Source organism: Chrysochloris asiatica, unplaced genomic scaffold (genome assembly GCF_000296735.1).
Source record: "Chrysochloris asiatica unplaced genomic scaffold, ChrAsi1.0 scaffold00293, whole genome shotgun sequence".
Lineage (NCBI taxonomy): Eukaryota > Metazoa > Chordata > Mammalia > Afrosoricida > Chrysochloridae > Chrysochloris > Chrysochloris asiatica.
In genome coordinates, this window is record NW_006408811.1 from 671,468 (window position 1) to 677,406 (window position 5,939).

Consider the following 5,939-nt stretch of genomic DNA (forward strand, 5'->3'; position numbering starts at 1 on the left):
GCCTTGTTCTTTGCCACTTCTTTCAATGCACTTTGGACTTCCTCTCTGAGTATCATTGGCTCTTGTTCATATGGTATCTCTTGATAGCTAGAGGGAAATGTTGCAAATTCTGATTTACCTTTCTCTTTGATAACTTCAATTCTGATCTCATCTTTTAGCTCTAAATTGTTTTCTCTTCATATCAGTTCAATCCAAGACTGAAGAGGCCACATTTTCAAGTAGACCGGATCTGAAATATTGCTTTGGCAGTAATGAATTTGCAAGTTTTACTTCAATGGTGCTAATTCTGTCTTCTGAGTTCATTCCTGTCTCTTTGTACCATCAGTCCTTACTTCTGACAATCATTCCCCATTAAGGGTAAGGCAAATGGTGGTACTGGAGGAGGATGACAGCAAAATCCCAGTGGACTGTGAGAAACCTAGGTTGGGTCTAGTAAAATACTGGAGAAAGGTGATGGACTATAAATCAACCTGAACTTAGGTATATACTGCCACATGAAATAAGCTTCCATGAACTTATTCCTAGCTCATTTTAAAAACAGAGAGTAGGGTTGGTAAGTACCGGGCTGCTCACTAAGGTCGGAGGTTCAAACCCAGTATCTGCTCCTTGGAAACTCTACAGGGTCACTATAAGTCAGACTCAAGTTGAAAGTTGTTGTTGTTAAGTGCCGTCGAGTCGGTTCCGACCCATAGCAACCCTGAGGCTGTAAATCTTTACGGGAGCAGAAAGTCTCATCTTTCTTCCATGGAACAGCTGGTAGTTTTGAACTGTTGACCGTAAGGTTTGCAGACCGATTCATAACCACTATGCTACCAGAGCTCCTTCTAAATGAAAGTACTCAACAACTAAAGGGTTGTTTTTCAGGAATTCTGATGGTGTCGTGGGTTATATGTTGGGCTGCAGTTTCAATCCACCAGCCACTCCACAGGAGAAAGATGAGGCTTTTTTCTGTAGGGTTGATATGAGTTGGATCCAATTCAACAGCACACAACCACCACATCGGACAATGCTAGCCAGGTATGTTTTGGTCTCAACTTATTCTTTTGTAAAATGAGGGATAGAGGCCTTGAGATTAAATGGTTTGGTTTGAAAGAATGAAAAGTTTTAAGAAAAAAATTACTTTAAGAAATCAAGATCACTTTTAAATATGATAAGTTTAAACAGAATTTTGGCACATTCTTTTTCCCTTTTGGGGGAATTGCGAAACAGGTCCTTACAAAACAAAAACAAAGACAAAAACCAGACCCTGAAGGTATTCTGTTAAGTGCCTGTGAGTTGATTTTCCAAATCAGAGTGATTCTGTATAGCAGAGGCTTTGAGGAGCAGAGGTGGGGACTGTCTCGCCCATGGGACATAGAAGCCCTTGAAATCATTTGGTCTGGCCCTGCCAAGGGAAACACAGTGCCATTCATCACAGTGGTGTTGTTATTAAGTGCTGTCCAGTCGGTTCTGACTCATAGCCACCCTGTGTAGGGTTTCCGAGGAGCAGCTGGTGGATTTGAATCACATTCGTTTAGTAGTCCAGCATCTATCATGCAGCACAACATTAGGGCTTCTCATAGCATAGAGAAGTTCATTTGTCTAATAAGGTAAACGCATTTTGTTCACAAGCAAATGGAAATTTCATAGCTTTCAGTTCTAAACATAAATATTATTGTGTATATATGTATACATCTGAGTTTGGGCCTATAAAATTTTGTCCTATTTTATCCAGTGCCACAACATGCAGTAATTTCTAGAGTTCTAATACTTTCTTATGCAATATTTGCACATATGCTATTGCATGCTAAAGATTAATGGTAAGGAGTTTGTATCCTGAGGCAATTTCTATAAGGAATCATTAAAACTGGAGTTTCTCAATGAATTTTTCCATGTCTTAACGTCTTGGAATGGTGTAAGTCAGATATCCAAGAAGGTAATTAGCAGTGCTCTTTTAAAAACAATCAAACAGCTTTACTAAAGCACAAACATGATAATGAAGATTCAGGAAAGCCTTCAATGGCTCCTGGAGGTGTATTCTTTATGATCAATTGAGGGAAATTTTAGACGTTTTGGACCAAACTGAGTTATATCACATGGCTAACAGTATAAGCAGGGAAAATATTAGAGTGTTTAAAAATTCTGTCTGTTATATCCGGCCAAGTCTGCTGTTTTCTGTGATTTTAATAGTAAGGTCAAACATAAAAGAAAGGTCACTGTATCTAATTCAATTGAAATTCTTTTGCCTTTCTTTAGGGAACATGTAATTTCTGATTACTCTAATTCCAACTGGGATCCTCTATGGAATGCTATGTTACAACATCCTCCAGACATTTTTTTTCTCTCCTGTGCTCCCTGGGACTAGACACCACAGTAGATTGTGAGAAACATTATGTGGTACCTTTTTTGGTGGGATGTTGTTGTCAAGTGCTGTGGAGTCAGTTCTGACTCATAGCAGCCCTGTATGGTTCCCGAGGAGCAGCTGGTGAGTTTGAACCACTGACCTTGTGGTAAGCAGTCAAATGCTTACTCTCTACAACATACCAGGACTAGGTCTTATTTAATGAAGAAATCTTTCAAGAAAATCTCATTCTTTGCTATTTACTTTTATTTTAGTACCCGTTGTTGTTGTAAAGTGCTGTCGAGTCAGTTCCAACTCATAACAACCCTGTATAGGGTTTCCAAGGAGAGACTGGTGGGTTTGAACCGCTGACCTTGCTGTTCAAACAGACCTTGAGATTCAGTGCTTTATCCTGCAGTGCCACACCAGGTCTTATTTAATAAAGAAGTCTTTCAAGAAGATTTCAGTCTTTGCTATTTACTTCTATTTCAGTACCTGTGCTCTACCACAAAGATGTTATGTAATAGTAATTCTTATGCCAAGCATTGTATATGCATAATCTCATTTAATCTTTAGAACAATCTTAGCTACACTTACCTTCAATTTTTTTGTTGTTGTTAAGCGCTGTTGAGTCAGTTCTGACTCATAGTAACCTGTATAGAGTTTCCAAGGAGTAACTGTTGCATTTGAACCACTAACCTGGTGGTTAGCAGTCCAGTACTTATCCTACAGTGCCACACCAAGATTCAATCTACAGATGAATAATCTGAGGCCTACATAAGTGCATTTCCTTTCTTAGGGCAATATGGGTTGTAAGTAGCAGAGATTGAATTTGAATCCAGGGCTCTGGAGTTCTAGAGTACTGCATTATACAGGTTGTTATTGTTGTTAAGTACTGTCAAGTGGATTCTGGCCCATTGCGACCCTGTACAGGGTTTCCAAGGCTGTAAATCTTTGTTTGTTGTTGTTGTCAGGTGCCATCGAGTCTTTACAGGAGTAGAAAGCCTCATCTTTCTCCCACGGAACAGCTAGTGGTTTTGAACTGCTGACCTTAAGGTTTGCAGCCCGATTTATAACCACTACGCTACCAGAGGTCCTATTATTCAGGTAGGCCCTGACTTAGGATGTATTTAAGTTACCATGAACCTCACTTAACAACCATCTGTTTTTGGTTCTGCTCTTACTGATAGTAATATGCACCACACATAATATTGCAGCATGTAATTTGCTGATGTTATCATTCTCAGATGTTTACTCACATATTTATAAGCAATGTTTCCAACCCTCAAAGACAGATAAAGATCAGACTTATAAAGATTGGACTAATAAAAGCCAATGATAACAACAACAACAAAAAGGAAGTTTTTTATTTCTGTCAGAACTGACTTACCACAGAGTCATTAGTAAGGAACTCCATTGTAAGATGGGTACTACTTGTACCGAGATTCTAGTAGTATATGAAAATGGCATCATTTATTAAGAAATAGTTATTTGTATTGTACCCAATGCTTATTGGGTACTTACTATGTGTCAGGAATCTTGATGGGTATTTTACTGATTATAATCAAATAACAAGCTTTAAGAAGGATTATTATATCCATTTTGCAGATAGGTGGGTGACTGAAACTCAAAACATAACTTTTTCAAAGTCACACAGTGCAAAGAGGCAGACTCAGAGCCAAACAAGAAGTATTTATTTTCGACTCTCATGCTCTTCCCCTTTATCATGTTGAGTCCTGCTTCGGAGTCTTCCCGAAAGTACTGGTTATAACCTAGAAGGGTTTGCATTTAAAAGGCCCTTCCTCCATCACTGACCTTAAGTCTACCCTTTTCCTTCTCCTCTGACTCCAAGGCTGGAGTGGAGCCACAGCATAGGTATGGCACTACCACCGCTTATCCTGAAACAAACTTGAATTGGATGCTTAAGATGGCATTAGCTGGATGGCGGCTAAGGTGGAGGTGTAGTGAAGGTCACCGTCAGCAATAACACAGAATACCAGGCAAAAAAGAACCAGGACAGAGCTCCAAAACTCAAACCCACAGAGACAGGGATATTTTAAAGGTTTGAAGGCTTATAGCTTGTGGAGTTTGGAGCTGAAGTAAAAAATTGTGTACTTTTGAATCTGCCGGGCTGGGCTCGGAGGCCTGAGCCCACATCCTGGGCAAGACCAGGTGGCAAGATGAAAAAGGGGCTGCAGAGACGCCACGGAAAAACGCTGTGGGAACCTTGGGGAAAAGGTGCACAGTAGACTGTCAGTTTTGTGTTGTTCTGATTTTATTTTTTTCTGTGGTATCGGGTAATTGGTGTGCTCATTGTTTGCCCAGCTCCATTCTGGTGAATAGAGGGAGAGCCTGAGTCAAGTGGCCACCCCCCACCCTCACCGCTAGTGGTTTCTTCTGCCAGGAATCCACACAGACACTCAGCCCAAGCTGAGGCACTGATTTGTTCCCCTTTTGGTCTGTTTTTTATCATGGGTAGGAGAGGAGCCCTGGTGTGGCGCTGTGGGTTAATGCACCAGACTGCAAAGCCTTTTGAACTGCAAGGTCGGTGGTTCAAGCTCACCAGCTGATCCTTGGAAACCCTATACAGGGTTGCTATGGGTCGGAATTGACTCGACGGCACTTAACAACAACAAGGAAAGGAGGGCAGAAGTGACTGAAAGAGAGTTTAAAAGCAAAATCTCTGGGACAGCTTTGAAGCCAGGAACTTAGGACATTAAAGACATACTTATATTAAGCTTCAGAATTCCCCCTCTCTTTTTCTTCTCTCCATCTTCTCCCTTTTCTGTGATTAGAGACTGCTGTATTCAGTCTTGTTTTTGTCAGTGCTGCATTATTTTCTTCTGTTTTTTTTTTTTTTCCCCCTCTTCTTCTTCTTTTTCCTCTTTCTCTCATTTTTGTTTTTTTATTTTGTTTTTGTTTTTTATCCAACTGGTGTTGTTGGCTGTTATGTAGCCTCCCTTTTGCTTGTGGACAACTCTGTGTCTCCCTATAATACATGAGAAGAATCAGCAACTGCTGCCAAATAGCCAAGCTGCAATCACACTTTATAAAACACCAAAACCCAGGCAAGAACCAATACCAGCTGCCATATGCCAGGGAAACAGGCAACACCTGTGCAAGTTACTCTGAGTTAAGCAATAAGAAGAGTGAAAAGGGAAGCCCACATCCTGATCATACCTTCCTGGAAGCAATTAGAAAGCATAAAAAATTACCAAAACACATACTCAATTAAGTATTAAGGACACAGATAAACACGAAACATGTCCAAGAAGCAAAAGCAGATGACCATATCAGCACATGTCCAGAAAAAAGATAAAATATCTCAGACAAATGACCTAGAAGTAGACCTGGACTCCATTCTAGAAGGAGGGCAGGCCTTGGAAATGCTTGAGAAAGAATTCAGAAAAATGATTATGAAATGTTTCAAAACACTTTACAATGGAGTTGAGAAAAATAAGGAAGAAGTCAGGAAAGTGCTACAGGTGCAATCAAACATGATAGATACAGCATTGGAAACAATTCAAAACCTACAGAAAGAGGTCCAAATGATCAATAACAAAATAACAGAAATAGAAAACACTCTGAAAGGGCAGAGGAGTAGAATAGATGAGATGGA